Below are 18971 nucleotides of genomic sequence, written 5' to 3'. Positions count from 1 at the left end.
GTATTTATTATTAAAGAATACACTGTAATGCCTATTTTAGTTATTAATTTTTAAGTTTTTAATGAGAATAATGTGTAATAGTCTTCATTTCACTTTAAAAGACCTTCAGGAAGAAATGTGGTGACACAAACGAGAGCCGACCTGTCGCCTGAGAATCAACAGCTGAATTGGGCACCATAAAATAACTTTGTCATTATCTGCTCACCTCTGCTCCAAGCGTTAATACACCTCAGTATAATTTCAGTGTTTGACAGCAGCATGACTACGCCATGGATCCAAGAGTCCAAAATTCACCTCACTCTGCCCTATACTTTACTTGCTGATAATAACCTCATCTGGCTCTATAGCAGAAAGCAGTGCTTTTATTCAAAACAGTAAAGTTGTTGTGTGTGATAGTTCTTTTATTTTATTTTGAAAATGATGCACATATTTTGGGGCCCCAGAAGGTGAAGCCTATTTATATCAATATCTATATCAATATCTATCTATCTATCTATCTATAAAATAGCTCGGACTGAGCACCATTTTATTTATATATTTATATATATATATATATATATGATTAATAAACTGTTCTGATATATATATATATATATATATATATATATATCAGAACAGTTTATTAATCTGGTTTTCTTGCTCAAGGCAAACCTGCAATCACAGAATGTCAATCTATACAAACAGCATCAATCCAAGTGAGATGAAAGCCTGGTGGAAAAGCTAATTAGTATTAGAAATGGTGAGGGAACTGAGAGTTTGGGGTTTTTTTTCACAAGATTTCATCACTGCACAATTATCGTCTGTTCAAAATGGGACAATGATATCAGGCCACTGCCTGCCTTCTGCTTCGTCTGGCCTTAGCTGATTCCACCTTCACATCACTCGAGGCTGATCAAACAGGTGGTCTGGGGCTGTATGTGAAGCTCCAGACAATATAAAGTAAATTCATCCTATTAAAGAGGCAGGGAGCAAAACCTACAGATAGTTTTTAGGAGGTTGCTTATGCTGCAACATCTTTCCACTCAAACCCAAGAAAATATTAAATCATTGCCAAGGCCAAGTGAGAAAAGAATACAACCTACTGAGGAGACTTAAACTTAGCCCACAACTTACTGCAATATGTTTTTATGTTGGCTTCACTATAAAATTGACATTTTAGGTTTTCTAATGAAACTGCTTGCTTACTGCTGTGACACATGCAAGGCAAAATTATGTAAATCAAAAGCAGAAATCTGAACCTAATGTGGGTCATATTAGTTTGAATGGCAATTAGTTCTGCCATGAAAATATGAAATTGATGTTTTTTTCTGTGCAACACAAGAAGAAAACAGACCTTCAACGGGCTACAAGATCTGTGCCCAGAAACTAAAACTGATCGGGCTTATCAAAAGAAATTGCCTCAGCTTCCATGATAGCAAATACCACAGATAAACTGCAGAAACAGGAACAGTGGTCACAGCATCAAATGAACCCACAGGGATAAGATAAAAAACAATGCATACTGTACACAGTTGATGCTGTAGATGTAATCGGCATGCAGCATAACATTACCCTGTCTTTACTATAGGGATTAAGCTTTTTCAAACTAAAAGGATAAGAACACATCAGTGAGTCACACTACTACAGTGGACAAAATGTTTTATTCATTTTGATGAGCATAGGCACTGTAGTTTTTTGTTTGTTTGTTTTTGTTCCCTAGCCATAAATACCAAAGAACATATAAATCCATAGCTGAAAATCAAAAGTCCCTAAGAAATGCAGCATTTACTTATATTTGAGTGGAGTTTGCCAAAAATCTAAAGTGTCTGAACTTTAGTTTAGCTTTTTATTTAAAATTAAAATATACTCTGTATTCATGGCCAGAATTAATAGGGATTTTTAACTAGAATTTTAATGAAACACATCAGACAAATTATTGTTCTAATAAGGTTTTTTTTTTAACTGTCCTCTAAAACATGAGTCCATATGTTACATATGTCAACAGGTTATTATGACCTACAATGCCTACAACATCAATGTGGTATGGGTGGTGAGGTAATAATAATTTATATAATAAATATAATTTAGGTTAGAAGACGTAAATATGTCTCAAAACATTTTTGGAGGGGATCTTTAAAGATTTACTTGTTCACTAGAAATCTGGAGTATGTGAGTTATGTGCTACATGGTGGGTTTTTATTTCCCCACTTTAAGGTTTGACTTTAATCATGTCATCTTCTTGTGCAATGGTTTAATGGCAACCAACTGGAAAATCAGTGACACCTGTTTTTCCCAGTGAATCAACTCCTATAATTTGCATAATGGTAGTGGATAGGATTATTTGCATTTTCTTTTGAAGATTTTCTCAAAGTTCAGGTGTAATTTGAAATAAATTTTGATTAAAAAAAAAACCCACTTACAGACATAGCTGGGAAGACAGAAAGTACAGAGACAAACTAGTGCATGCTCGATTTTGCTGTTTTCATGGGATTCACTAACAAGAAGAAAAACACACACTCCTGCTAGATTTGTGCTTTAAGTTCCATTTTATAAACGTTTTGCTTTCTTTTGGGCAGTTCCCTACCACTACGAAATTGCACGATTTTTAGTTTACTTGATGACATATTACAAGCTTTTAGGCAGAAAACAAACCAGGGGATTGTTCGACAGTTCTGCTTTAAATGCAGAGCCAGTCTGTGCCCCTTTCATCTATTAAAGGTCTGGTAACCTCACATTTTCTGACCAGAATATTTCCAAACCCACATTTTTTGTGCGTTTACCAATACACAACATTACACTCTTTTCATCTACCCTCCTCTCAATCACAGCCCCCTAATCCTATTCCTCACCCTTCCATCAACATCTATCAACATCCCTTCAATCAGCTGCTGCCCTCTCTCCACAGCAACTTGTTTCAGGGCATGCTGATCCAAAGATGTGTAATGAGGCACAAATGGACAATGGGTCACTATAGTGATCGAGCTGCGGGAGGTGAAAAGCCTCCTGGTTTCGAACAACGTTTCCCTCTGATTGACCTGTGACCGGTCTATTATAATCTTTGAAAGCTTTGGCTCACCTCATGGTTCACCTGGCAGAGCAATGCTCTCTCTTTTTTCACTCTGTTCTCTACTAATCCCTCTCTCTTTGCCCTTACATTCATATGCTCTAATCTCACTCCCTCCCACCCCCGGCTCTCCTGTCTTACTCTCATCCTACAGTATACATCCATTTAGTTCATCCCTGCAATTCAATTTCATTTGCTCTATTAGTACAGGACAGGAACTGCTTATCTTGCCAAAACATGTATATAACAAATAAATGAAAAAACATAAAACAACAGGCCATAAATATAAATAAGGATTAAAGTTTGTAAGCTGTCAAATTTACTTACAGCCAAAGTTAGTTTTGCAACAAATAAGTCATATTCATGAAGCCATATGTGCCACAAGAGCTGGATATTAGTCCCTTGGCCGTAATAAACAATGTAACTTTTTACATTCAGCTTGATCAGATACACAATCAATATGCAAATGATTTTTTAGGGAGCTAGTTCTGCCAAAAACTGAACATGCTGATCAAAGTCTAGTTTTATCTTGGAACAGGGCCCCTGCCTTTCCACAGAGAGTGCCAGACAGGCTTTTAATGCACATCACCACCTCCACTCACATGTCAGTGCATGCGCACACATGCACAAACACACACAGATGCTGGTTTCCAAATGCCAAACACATGCCTATTAAATACAAACACAAACGTGTTAACACATAATGACATGCAGCCTCTTCCTCTTGTATTTCACTGAAATCCTCCTGCATTTGCACATTCATTGACTACACACAAACCAAGAATACAGTATGTCAGACTGTGCACTTGCTCAAATCTGCCTCATTGTTAACCTGCTGTACTGTATGGAGTACAATCCATAATACCTTTTCTTTCATTTTGTCATACACTCACCACCCACTTTCCCAATCGCACCACCCGCACGTTCTGGTCTGGTCCAGTGTGTTGAGGCCCCTTTTCCACCCAGCATTGCCTGGCCTGATGCCTACTACAGATGTGAGCCAATAGAGAGGAGACTTTATCGCTATGAGCTTTGAAATGGTAAGACGCTCTGTTTATGCTGCAGCACAGATGAAAGTGAACTGGAGGAGATGCACACGGCCAAGCGGGAGGTGTGGGTGGCAAGAGAAGGTGTACCGTATCTGGAAGCGGGAGGGAGGATAAAGAGGTTACTTTTGGTAGCCCACACCTCACTAACTCACCTGCAGTACGGCTGTTGTACTGCACCTGGAACAATGTTCTCTCTCTCCTCTCTCTCTCTCCCTCTCATTTTGTTTGCCTCCATTTTATCGCTCCTTTTCTATCGCTCTTTTTATAACATAAAAATCCTGAAATTGGTTCACATAGAGATGAAAATGAGAAACGCAAAATGCATGGACCCCCAAACAGGAGTTTGTAAATGCATATGTTTAGCACAAATCTATATTCTTTCAGTTTTATACCTACATTATTATTCATGAGAGTGTGTACTTACATGCATTATGTATCTGTCAGAAACAAGAAGCAAAGTCCTGTAGCCTCCTCCTTTTTATTTACACTCCATAACTAAATTTTGTTGCACTGCATTGCCCAATCTCCCCATGGGGATCATTAAAGTTTCATGTTACTGTACCTAATTATGTGCCCGCAATAACAAGGACTCATTTCATAGTGGTACATATTGATTTTAATTATCTAAAAGGTAAAGTATCAGGTGTGTATTAAAAACTTTAAAGGACAATTTCAGTGTTCGCTTTTATTGCTTTTTGGTCTGTTTATTCTATTTTTACTTCTTCTCCTTTCGGCTGCTCCCTTCATCTGCCTCCATTTAACCCTATCCTCTGTATCCTCCTCACCCACATCAATTATCCTCATGTCCTCCTTCACTACATCCAAGAACCTCCTCTTTGGTCTTCCTCTAGGCCTCCTTCCTGGCAGCTCTAACCTCAGCATCCTTTTACCAACGTATTCACTGTCCCTCCTCTGAACATGTCCAAACCATCTCAATCTGGCTTCCCTGGCTTTTTCTCCAAAACATCTAACATGAGCTGTCCCTCTGATGTCCTCATTCCTGTTGACCCTAGGTCCTTAAAATCCTCCACCTTCTTCACCTCTACTCCCTGTAACCTCACCGTTCTAACTTGAGTCCCTCTCATTTACACACATGTACTCTGTTTTACCGCGGCTAACCTTCATTCCTCTCCTTTCCAGAGCAAACCTCCACTTCTCTAGATTTTCCTTCACCTGCTCCCTGCTCTCACTACAGATGACAATGTCATCTGCAAACATAATGAGCCACCTAGATTCATGTCTAACCTCATCTGTCAGCCTGTCCATCACCACAGCAAACAAGAAGGGGCTCAAAGCCGATCGTTGGTGCAGTCCCACCTCCACCTTGAACTCCTCTGTCACCCCTACAGCACACCTCACCACTGTCTCACAGCTCTCATACATGTCCTGCACCACTCGAACATACTTCTCTGCCACTCCAGACTTCCTCATACAAAACCACAGCTCGTCTCTCGGCACCCTGTCATAGGCTTTTTCCAAATCTACAAAGACACAGTGCAGCTCCTTCTGGCCTTCTCTGTACTTCTCCATCAGCATTCTCAAAGCAAATATTGCATCTGTGGTTCTCTTTCTTGGCATGAAACCATACTGCTGCTCACAAATGCTCACTTCAGACCTCAGCCTAGCCTCCACTACTCTTTCCCATAACTTCATTGTGTGACTCATCAGCTTTATTCCTCTGTAGTTTCCACAACTCTGCACGTCTCCGTTGTTCTTAAAGATGGGCACCAGTACACTTCTCCTCCATTCCTCAGGCATCCTCTCACTCTCCAAGATCTTGTTAAGTCGCCCAGTCAAAAACTCTACTGCCACCTCTCCTAAACACTTCCATACCTCCACAGGTATGTCGTCAGGACCAACTGCCTTTCCACTCTTCATCCTCTTCAACGCCTTCCTCACTTCATCCTTACTGATCTTTGCTACTTCCTGCTCCACAACAGTCACCTCTTCTACTCTGTGCTCTCTGACATTTTCTCATTCATCAACTCTTCAAAGTATTCCTTCCATCTTTCCATCACACATTTCCATCCCTGTCCTTAATCACCCTAACCTGCTGCACATCCTTCCCATCTCTGTCTCTCTGCCTCGCCAACCTGTACAAATCCACCTCTCCCTCCTTAGTGTCCAACTTATCATACAAATCCTCATACGCCCATTGTTTGACCTTTGCCACCTCTACCTTCACTTTACGCTGCATCTCCCTGTACTCCTGTCTGTTCTGTTCTGTCCTCTCAGTGTCTCACTTCTTCTTAGCTAACCTTTTCCTTTTAACACACTCCTGAATTTCCTCATTCCACCACCAAGTCTCCTTATCTTCCTTCCTCTTTCCAGATGACACACCAAGTACCCTCCTACCTGTCTCCCTGATCACTTTAGCTGTAGCTGTCCAGTCATCTGGAAGAAGCTCCTGACCATTTCAGCTCCTCCCTGAAAGCCACACAACACTCTTCCTTTTTCAGCTTCCACTACTTGGTCCTCTGCTCTGCCCTTGTCCTCTTCATCTTCCTCACCACCAGAGTCATCCTACACACCACCATCCTATGCTGTCTGGCTACACTTTCCCCAGCCACTACTTTGCAGTCACTGATCTCTTTCAGGTTGAAACGTCTGCACAAGATGTAATCAACTTGTGTGCTCCTGCCCCACTCTTATATGTCACCCTATGCCATTTCCATCCTTTTTGTGAAGTCTACCACCATCTGTCCTTCTGCATTCCTGTCCTGCATACCAAACTTACCCATCACTTCCTCGTCACCTCTGTTTCCCTCAACATGTCCATTGAAGTCTGCCCCAATCACCACTCTCACCACTAGGGATACCCTGGATCACCTCATCCATCTCCCTCCAGAATTTCTCCTCTTCTAATTCACATCCTACCTGTGGGGCATAACCACTGACAACATTCAACATCACACCTTCAACATCCAGCTTCAGACTCATCACCCTGTCTGACACTCACTTCACCTCCAGAACATTCCTAGTAAAATCCTCCTTCAGGATAACTCCTACTCCATTCCTCTTTCCATCCACACCATGATAAAACAGCTTGAACCCTGCTCCTAATCTATAGGCCTTGCCACCTTTCCATCTGGTCTCCTGAACACACAAGATATCCGCCTTTCTTCTCTCCATCATATCAGCCAACTCTCTAGTTTTCCCTGACACAGTCCCTACATTCAAAGCCCCTACACTCCTGCCCTTCCTCTTCTCTCTTTGCCCACAAACACGCCTTCCTCCTCTCCTTCTTTGACCAACAATAGTCCAATTTCCACTGGCACCCTGTAGGTCAACAGCACCAGTGGCGGTCTTTACCCGGGCCGCAACTGATCCGGTATGGAAGTCATATTTGTGATTCGCATGTTTGATTTGGCTTAAATTTTACGTCGGATGCCCTTCCTGACACAACCCTCTGCATTTACCCAGACTTGGGACCGGCACATGAAGACACTGGATTGTGCCCCCTGTGGTTGCATTATTTGCTATTTTTACTTCTAATGAGTGGAATTGAAGTTATGTATGTATGTACTGTAGTTATGTCACATGAAAAAGTAGTCAGTTCAACTGAATTTAAATCACTTAATACTTTGAAGAAATTCAGAATAAATCCCAACCCACCTGGTCCAGACAGCTGGGCTGGGCCGGCACCATGACATCAAAGCACAGCTCAGAGGCAACACAGCAGAGAAGCTGGGGGGAAAGTAAAAACTTAACATGAGAAAAAGCCTGAAAGCAAGAAGAAGCAAGTTGTGTCTAGAGAAAACATGAATAATGGATAGCAAGGAGAAATCATGCAGATGAGAACAAGTAGCTGACTCTCAATAACAGCCGCATTAAAACAAGCAATACGACACACATTGCTGAAGATCTGTGTGGATATGATGCCACAAACACATACACGCACATTAAAGGGCACCAAACAGAGGACCCATCTCGTGATATGTTTGACAGTAATGAGACAGAGTCAGAGCGTTGGATTTGAGGAACAGAGCCTGCGAGCAACAGACAGGCAAGCAGAGCATGTCGAATCACCCAAAATCATTATGTCACCACAGACTAATCTGGCAGCCACAAACTGTAATTCGTCTTTTGGCAAAACAAGGGTCAGCAGCAGATGGGTAGAGGCTGGAACTGTGGAACTAGCTGCTGGCCACACAAACACAGTGACTGAAACCCTAACCTCATTTACACCAGTTTCTGTTTGGCTCCCAAGGGCTCAACATTACTTCTAAGCCCAAGTAAATTTAGGCCAGGCCAGGGGAAACCATGGCCTTAACCTCCAGTTTCTGGGGAGTCGACTGTAGCCGTGTAGTGGTACGCATCAGCTGTTAAAATTGCACATTTGCCTGAGAACTCCTGAATATTGAAATAAACTCAAAGCAAGAAAGCACAGCCTAAAGCAGATGTACAGTTTCATTTTGGTGCAGAGACAGACATGGAGGCAAAGAGAAATTCTGTCCTTTGTGTTAACCTGCTCGGCATAATAAACTTTTAGCAGTTTTTCCAAGTGCTAAATTAGTTTCTCACTTCTTTCCAAATAAGTGACGTTTACTGTGACAGAGAAAAACATCTTCACTCAAGCTGTAAAGATTCTCAATAAATGTTTAATTTTCACACTAAAACAACTGTCATGTAAAAACAGACATTATCTTCTCAAGTGCCGTAAACTGTGATGAAGCTGGTCTTAACTGACTTTGGCTAGATGAAAACTGCACAACTGCCAAAACCTCTGCCAAAAAACACTTAGGTAATTATTTCACAGAAGCACACAGTCAATGTATCAAATGTTTCAATTCTGTTTCATTTAGTTAATATTAAATATCTTTGTTTGCTAGTTAGAGTTTAAGGACCAATTTGGCAGTGAGATAAATGGATAACTGAAATCAATATATGTGTTAAAAATATGGGTTCGCATGACTGGGCTTCATTTTCAGGCTTAAAGAAAAAGTATGAAATTTGGATTTATGGTAAAGACAATTGATTCTGAAATGTAAAGTAGTTTTTCAGTTCAAAAACTTTTGATGACTTGAGGTCACGTGACCAAATTAAGACAATGCATATTAACATAATCTCAGCATGCAGACCCATCATTTCCTAACTTCCATCAAAAATAAACTAATTTTGAACTGCTGTGCAGTTATGTAAAGTCTGCACATTAAACTTTAGTAAACAAAAATACGAGTTATAAAATAATACATTAATACATATTAAACTCCCCAGCACTATGTTAAGTAACAAACTAAAATTAGCTTCACCTCAACCAACAACAGGGAAAATTGGGCATGTTTAATAACAGTCAAACAATAAAACATATAATAAAAATATCTTTCACTCTGTACAATTTTTGGAACGTTTTCTGCGATACTTACGAACATTATCCAAAAAAATATCTTGTTTTGACCACTTGGGGGCAGCAGAAACAAGATGTGAGCACAAAATATGTGAACCCAAGTGTTTTGAGCTGATGTGATGAATTTGCTATCAAAAGGTTGCTCGATTGCACATTCAGCAGCTTTGGAGTGACATTAGTATCCATTTGGATTTGTGATTCTGGTCACCTTATGAATTTAGTTCAAGCATTCACTCACTTTTAATTCTGTTTATGGTCCTTACCAACTCTTGCTCCTCTAGCAGCTAAATGGTCCACTGTGTTCATCAGCTAGTCTGTATCTGTCAGCTGTTTGGTGCTGAGCAGGTAGTGAACAATAGGGATAGAGAACTGTGCTCTTTTTTTTTTTTTTTTTTGCTGAAACAGCTGCCTGCTGTGGCATAAAATGACACATGAGAGCAGTGAGAGTGAACCAAAACAGTAAAATAGCAACAGTGACAGTTAAACAATGAGCTAAACTCAATATAAAGCTCCATAACACTGATGGGGCAGTAGATTCAGATAATTACCTGCACATTCATCACCATGAGGACCCCTTTTACATTGCAACACTGCAATCTGATACTTTAGAATCTAGACTGTAGATCACCTTGTGACTTTCCTATAACGAATCACTGGTCAACAAACATAACACCATTGTAATCTAATGAAGAAGGTCACTACGATATCAACATTAGCTGTATTAATACCATTAAGCCTAAAGCAATATGGTCTGAAATGATCTACAGCTTCATGCTCATGCCTCATGGGCCACTTGTATGGCTGTTACACTAAATCTGGCCCCAAGATTAAGCAACAGCAGATGGTGAAATCCTAATATTGAGGCAGTAAAACAGATGTGTCTATGGCTAATATTTATTTATCTGCTACTTTAATGGTTAAATTGCAAACGTTTTGTAAAATATTCCAGAAAAGGTTTTAGAATCATGAAAAGATGGATCTGTGGCCATAATAACTCTGTATCAGTCCAGGCTGACTAATTGAGACTAATGAGGAAGCCAGAGATAAATTGTCCTAATAGGATCTTCCACTATGTAATTCTGTGAATTGATTTGAATACATGGAGTTGTGTGAATATAAAGACTGGTTTAAACAGTTAAATCTTTGTTGCTATACATCTACTGTTTTCTTTTATTGAATGCTCAATGAAAAAAAGATATCTTTTCAATCAAATGGGTTTCTCCAGCACTTCACATTCTGCTAGTCACACAGGTAGCCACGCTGGAGTGCAGCGCCTTAGTTAGTATGATGAAAGCATGCATCAAGCAGTTAACTTCCCTTCCTTGGCAGCCAGAGGACAATCTTTTCCACATCCCAAAAACATGAGAAAAATCATTACATAACACAGAAGCTGGAGCACGAGAGGCCAGGAGACAAGAGGGGGTGTGGGGCTCAATATTTAACATCTCTCATCCTGCATTCACTTTGACTCAGACCAGGGAGCAACCTTCTGATCTCCCCTATCAAAGCTCACTCAAACAGTCACCTCACATCTCGCTCTATCCCCGAGTCTAATCGGTACTGATTGGCTTATGAAAACGCTAATCACTGAAAATTACTTTTAATGTGATGCCAATGTGTGTGGTTTCTGAATAACTTTAAAATGACAAGGGAACGCAGGAGGGTTTTTCTGTGCCTACTTGATTTGAAGTAGCTGTGCACAGTTACTCTATATGAATGTGGTTTTGAAAGCTAAAGAGACAGAGCAGACTCCTCTCCTTTACGGAAAGGGGCAGCCAAATCTCTGAAAAAAAAAAAAAAAAAAAAAACATCACAGTACTCCTGCAATAAAGCAGTCATATAGAAAGTGTATGGAACAATGACTGTATAGCATAGTTAAATATATTTTTGAACAGCTTTTATCTTATACTGATGTACATGTTTTGTTAGTTGATATGGAATTAGTGACCTTTCTCATCTATTTCCACAATATTGTAATAAGATACACAGTTTATTATACCAGTTGCTACACACCCACCCCTTTCAGGATAAATTGTGTTAACTTTGTTGATCCTCTGATTTTTCATCCAGCATTAAAATATTAATTTAGCATATGAGCAAACCCTTCAGAATCAGGATTGATAAGCAGTATATACACACACCTGTTCATTATTTAGAACTAGCAGTATTTAGTACAGTTTGGTCATAAACTAATCCTCAAAAGGAACATTTGTGTCTTTGTCATGCTGTTATTACTGCTTGGTTTTTCCATAGAACCAAACAGATTTAACATGTGAGTATTTAGTGACCTGACCCCACATGATGGTATTTTGATTTCCTGTAACACCACAAAAGCTTATTATATTACCATGCACATATGGCTGTGACACTCAGATAGCACCCCTCCCAAATTAATTAGCACATTTGTTCTTTTTTCTTAGACTAATCCCTACATCAGAGCTGTCATTAACTGCAGACTCTTCTGCAGAAAACTGTTGCTCTGTGTGGTTTTCCCCCTTGTTTTTAACTGTTGTTAACAAAAGACAAACACACACTAAATGACCGGGCAAGAGGTGCCTGAAACAGATGGCTGCTCTCTACATAAGTAAATTGACCATAAATTAAATTCTATTTTGTGTGCATGTGTGTGTGTGTGTGTGTGTGTGTGTGTGTGTGCGTGTGCGTGTGCGTGTGTGTGCGCAAAAGAGAGAGGGAGAGAGAGAGATACAGAGACAGAGGGACATATAGCTCATAGGCAGCTAGGACATAATCTTTTGGCACAGTCACATTAAATTAAATCAAATTAAATGCTTCTTTATCACATCATTGCCAATAGAGCTAATGCCAAATGATTTCTGTTTAACTATTGGCAGTCCTTTGCTCATGTCTATTGTGGCCTATAAGAGACTGGAGGCTATTGGTTTCCATCTTGTCACTCCAACATATTTGAACTGAATAGTGATTGATAAAGCGGGGAGAATGGAGAGGGAGGGAGGGGTGAGAGACAGAGGGGGAGAGAGAGAGAGATGGCTGAGCCTATCCGGAGGAAGAAAGCAACTAGCGAAGACGCCTCAGCAGTTACTCTTGCCAAAGCAGCTGTATTTAGCCAGCAGGCTACACTTTTAACATTCACCGTTTATATCTGAACATTTTGAGCTATTGCCGCTCAGTCTTTCTGTCTGGGTTGCGCTGGACACGCGGCTGGGAATGGGATTTTCTTTAACGTAACTTAACGGCGGCAGCAGTTGTTGGACCAGTGTTTTTGTCGCCTCCTCGCAGCGGATTTACAAAGCCTCTCTGGAGCCTGCAATGATATTCAGCACCCTGGACAGAGACTGAGCGTTTCAGCACCCTGGACAGAGACCGAGCGTCTACCGGAGGTAAGGCAGGCAGCGGAGTTGAACACCAGCTCTTGGCCTCTGTCTTTATTTTAGTGCCTAGAGAACCAGCTGTATGAAGAGATGTCACTTATAACACAATATGTTGAAGGTGCTATGACTTGTCTCGGCGCTGCTCCAGAGAGAGACGGGATACAAACACAAGCCAGACATTACACAGAAGAATAGTCCGGGCTGGGGTGAACACAGTTTCCCAGTTGTAAGGTTACTCGGTGGATTTTTTGAATCAGTTCTGCCACTTTCTGCCGGTCTAGTTTGTGACTTCGCGCAGCTCTTCCTCCAGTATTTTGGCGCTCGTAGCCTGGTGAATTCATGTGGTGTAATGTGGCAAATGAGGCTCAAGTAATCGGTGAATGTAACTGTAATTGTTATTACCATTATCGTCACTGCTCTGCTTCGATACACAGCGACTTTCTCTTCGCCCTCGTCAGTTTTATTTCAGGCAGCTGCTTATTTTTGAAGAGTCAGCGCGTGCCCAGGCAGCAGCGGCGGCTCGTGCCTCCGGTCTGCGCGGAAAATGAGCCCATCCATGTTCCGACTGAGGCCAGCACACACACACGCACGCGCGCGCGCGCGCACGCACACACGAAAAAAATCTATAACCCTCAGGGACTCCGGTTCTTTCTCACATCACCGATATTTCAGCTAATAATGAGCAGGAGACAGGCGCCTTTTAATCAATACGTTTACGTTGTTTTAACATTTTTTTCTGTAATACCTCGAGAGTAATTTAGAAAGAGTGAACGGCCTGTGGGCTGTTTCTTGCTCAACGGCACTTGAACAGAGAACATGGCTGCTGCATGGAATCCAACTATAGGCAACTGGCATGTCTTTAACCGAGTCCACGCTTTGGCGTTTATAATGATCCAAATGCTCCGGAGGGTTAAAGTCAGAGGAAACTGAACAAATAATATCTTTTTAATCATAAATCTTAATAACCAGAGATAAATTAATTATCCAAATGATTATTCAGTGAACAGAAAATGAATCAGAAACGTTAATCATGTGCTACTTGTCTTTTCCATATTGGACTCAGAACTTGGGCCTTAATCGATCAATCAAAAAACATAATCCAAACATTTATTGACAAAAACTAACAACTGGTGGGTTCTCCAGTCATGTGTTGGTCCAGACTGTCACATTCAGGGATTTATGTATTTTACTCTCTTGTAATCCCAGATGTATATTAACTGTTACTGGGATTAAACAAATGACCTTTTGGTTACCACAGGGTGCTTGTAATTGATATGGCCACCCAGCCTCTGTTCTCTCACACACTCTGTGCACGACTTGAACTGCATGCTGCAGCTCTTTTTGCACAAAGAAATTAATTCTCACAATGTAAAGGAAGAAAAATGCCCATGTCAGGTCTGCTTTGAATAAGAGGTGACCTCCATGCTTTTTGCCTGCGGCGCTCTAACGGGCTCTGATGGCATACTCCCTGACTGTGTGTAAGCCTGGCTTTTTAAAGCCTTGATTTTAATTATGTTCATTAGGATTTTGATTACAGTGAATGTGTGATAACTCTCCGCTCAGCGTTAAGTGTGTCTGATATGTTGGCTCAGAATGTGAGTGACAAGAATTTAGTGGGAGGAAGCAAAAAAGTGTGAATCATAGCAGAGATGGTGCCACAGGGCTCTAACTCCAGTGTCCTTGAAAGAAAGAACACATATATTGATATGCCAGTTCTGCCTCTGGCTTATTAAGCTCTGGGCTCTACTGTATAGAAATTGCTGCTCTATATCATAGAGATAATTAACTAAATGCAAATTAATCTTTCATGCCCAATTTATTATCCAATAAACAGAGCATGAATTTGAATGTGAATAGAGGCCCTGCAGAGGGCGGTACACACAACTGCCTGTTTCTGCTGCTTAAACTGCCTTTGTCTAGTTAGAAACAAAACTCCCAGGCTCAGGGCAGGCAAGACACTGAATTCAAGGCATTTACAGTATCTCAAAGTGTTTCCATCATCCAGGGCAGCCATTTGCCAACAGAGTATTACCTTTTATCTGGTGCACTGTCTCAAGTTGTGCCTCACTGAAAAACACTACTCAGTAGCCTACACAACCTTAGGGTCGGCAGTTACAAACACTCGCTGGCATCCAGGACACAGCAGGGTGATGGGCTCTGCTTTAGATTTTTCCATTACACAGACTGCAGACTGATTTGCTTTTCATGAGTGCGCATTTTACATGCACACTGCACAGTGGATCATGTTCCTCTATGCCTGGATTTCCATTTATGGGTCTCTTAAAATTCAGACCCCTGCTGGAAACACAATTAAATTCAATATTGCAATAAATACATGACGGTCTGGTCTGAAAGCCAGAGAGAAAGCTGAGACCGTGGACGCCCCACTCACCTTCCTCACTCCACAACCCCCTTCCCAATTATTCCAGACCTCTGAAAAACCCTCTCCCTCAATTTGCCTCAAACTGAATTATGGTCAATTTGAATGATCAAGAGAAGACTATCTGGGAGGCCATGGCTGTCACAGAGAATATTAGACCTGATTGAGGTGCACCATTAAAAAAATCTGTGTGACCAGAAGATGCAGTGTGATTATTCACTGTTTTTCTATAGCTTCCACTGGCACAGACAGAAACGAGGGAAATGAGAGTGCTCCATCTTTGCTGTGCTAGGTTCTACTCTGGGCAAGGTTGTGCGATGCCACACTAAGCTGTATGGTTCTGTGCAGTGTTGTGCTGAAACACAGATGCTGTTACAGCTGATGCAGTAAGCGCTCAGCTCATCTCATCAGTTCTCAGCCACTGGTTTTCCCACTTCTGAATCACTGTACTTCAGAGGGCTATAATCTCACTGACATAATGGCATCCACTCCAATCAATAGCCAAATGGCATGATGAATCAATAGCTACCATAGTGTACAATAACTTGGCTTGGGAGTGGCAGAGGGAAAAGCAGCCTGCAGCCATTACATGTTTAACCCTGGAAACTCTATGAAAATATACTCTTTAATTATGGATCAAAAATACCAGGCTTGTTAACAAGGCATGTATTATGGATTGCTGCATGATCTATGCTAATGTAAGCACAGCTGCAGAAAAAAAACAAAAAAAAAACAAAAACTGGCACCTCTTTACACACACACACACACACACACACACACACACACACACACGCACACACAGCAATGTTTGTGATGACAACGCAACAAAATGCATTGACTAGACCCTCGCTCTTACCATAACCTTAACCACCAAAACTAAATGTCTAACGCCAAACACTACTTCTTCTAACTTGAACCCTCATATAACACACACAGACGAACCAATGTTAATCTAAAATTTAGATTCTAAAAAAAAAAAACATTTCATTTTTAACAAGTAAGCAAATGCCCATGATTGGTCACATAAAAGTTTGACTCTTTCTGGTTAAGAATTACATTAAATCCATGTAATTTAAAGAAGCAAATTGTTGGTGAAGCACCCTTCTTTCACAAACCAGAGGTTTTCTAAAAAGGCAAGGAAGCAGTGATCACACAGCCAGTTCAGTTAAGTTGGTTGGCTGTCCCTGAGGAGCCAGAAAATTAATGTTTTTTTTTTTAATCAAGCTTTATTGAAGTCTAACTAAATGAACTCCTAAGATAAAACAGTCATTTTATACTTAAGAAGCCAGTGACAAAAACATGTTCACTGTTTCATTTAAGAGTAAACAGCTAAGGCTTCACATTCTACAGTAAAGGCCCTGAAATTATCCAGCAGTTTGACATGTTTTGTCTGCCTCCTTCTCAGAGATAACATTATGCACAGCAAAAAGACATAATGGTTTTGGCAAGAATACAAATTGGAAAGGTAACTAGGTAGAGCTCAGTAACTGCTGTTATTCCATCAGTGAAGCAAATTGCTTTGAATAGAACACAAGAAGTTTTTTAGTCTTTCTGTTGGCAGCACACTTTAAGACGTTAAGAACTGATGTATGATCAGATCCAGCTTTAAAAAAAAAAAAAAAAAAAAAAATCACTGTCACCATAAATGGTATGTTCTCTGTTGGAGAGCAATTTGGCAATCTGCTCAGCACCTCATAAAGCAGGGTTGCAATAGCTACACTGGACATTTATAAATCAAAGACATCAAATCTAAGAGTGTTGCTAGAGGAGAAAACAAATGTGCCAAATGTGTGGATTTTAACCAATCCCTGCCAGGCTTGAGTAAGACAGGTACAGAAGGTGAAATGGTGTTATAAAATTCTGCATCATCTGCATGGTGGTTAAAGATTTTTCCTCTCTGTTATGACTGTGGGTACTTGCACCTAGCCAAGCTAATTTGACATGGTGGAGGATGGTTGACAAGAGAGAGAGAGAAAGAGACTTGTAGCATGACCAGAATGCAAAGTGGACATGCAAAAATGTTTGGCTTGTCATTATCACCAAAGTCAACAACTGCTGTTGCACACACGCACGCACGCACGCACGCATCCCCACTAACACAGTTACAGCCACATCCTCCACACACAGTTAAATACATTTGAAACCATGCCTTAAACAGAGAGTGGCTGTGTGCGTATATACTGATGAAATATTGGAGCCATTGCAGCCCCCAGGCATGCAGTTATCAGGGATACAGAGCTGATGGGAAATCAATCAGTTCAAGTGGAGTGGCCTTCCCTGTGGTGAGGAGAGTCCTGTCTTTTTCAGATGCATATCTTGATGTCTGCAGCTCACTGTTCCAATCCCTGACCCAAAAACATACATGCATTTAATGTATTTATGTGTTCATGGCTATATCTAACCATCTATCCACTGTGCTAGAAAAAAAAGGCAAAGACCACACAGACCTTATACATGTCAACCTCATTTCTAACTCTAACAGAGGTGTATGTGCTATGAGGTGCACTGCAAGCAGCTTTGGTCAAAATTGAAGCACACACAGAAATGAAGAGAGTAAGATAACGTACTGTGGCTCGAGGCTCTGGAGGATTTAAGTGTCCATAAACATGAATATACAATATTATCCCACAGAGACTGTTTCCTTTTTAATGATTTTAAGTAGGAATGTAAACCTATTTTCATGCAGAGTTCTCAGTGCCTTCATGTTGACAGGAGACTTGCGACAGCGAGTGTGTGTTTGTGTGTCTGTATGCTTCATTTACATTTTCACTGAAGCTCCTACAGGAAACAGCTTACAACAACCTCAACCTTACCGGCTGAAATGCCTAGACTGTTGATATAACAAGTATCCACATCTGGCAGCATATGTGAGTTCATACGTGTACACCACCATGCAAACAAGGATGTCACAGTAGGGTTCCTGTTTCTGTTATCCAATAGTAATAGATAAGAAATAAACCATATCACTTTTTTGCATGTGTTTACTTTCTATTTCATTCTCTTCTAACATTACTGCAAATATATGCACCTGGCCAAATGGTAACAGTGTGTGTGTGTATTTGTGCACATAGGTGGGTTCTCTGCATAAGTTTATTGCTTCCTGTTTTATGGATATGTGTGTTAATCTACTTAAGCATGTACCTCAGAGAGTTTGCATTAGCTTGTACTGGTGTGTGCTCAAATGTGTGTGTAGGTTTTGCCCTTGAGTGTGATTGTAGGTGCATTTGTGAGTGGAAAGGAGGCACCCTACCAGTGATGGCGAGGTGTTAACCAGGGATTCAACCGTTTCAGATTCTGAAACCCATGAATCACTTTGTGCAGTAAATAGCTCATAATTTAACATCCCTAAAGGGAAGGGAAATTAACTGAGCATTTTAATGTAAAATGTTTTATGATGCTGCTCACTTTTGTGGCTTTGGAGTTCCATTAGTCCTTTAGTGACAGCTACAGATGGGTGACAAATCAAAGATAAAACAGGGAAGAGTGAGTTGACTACCATGACAGATTCAGATGCTTCTATAAAGGACATGACGGGTCAGTGAATGGCTTGGTGAGAAAAAAAATGACATGAATCATGAAAAGTTAGCAAACTTAAATCTGCCACTGCACTCATTCTTTTCTCACTACAGCATTTATAAAATGCACCCTTTCAATCAAGGCAGTGTATTTACTCTTAACATGTCAAACATCAGAATATTAAAGTATCCACTGCCAAAATATATTTGGACTCCAGTGACTTTTAGAAACTACGGCGGAGGGTAGTAGGTGTTCTGGAGGCTCAAAGGCCAACACCCTGTTAAGA

Source organism: Mastacembelus armatus, chromosome 24, assembly GCF_900324485.2.
Source record: "Mastacembelus armatus chromosome 24, fMasArm1.2, whole genome shotgun sequence".
In the NCBI taxonomy this organism is placed as follows: Eukaryota; Metazoa; Chordata; class Actinopteri; order Synbranchiformes; family Mastacembelidae; genus Mastacembelus; species Mastacembelus armatus.
The sequence above is the reverse complement of the archived record's forward strand: the minus strand, read 5'-3'. Positions refer to the sequence as shown.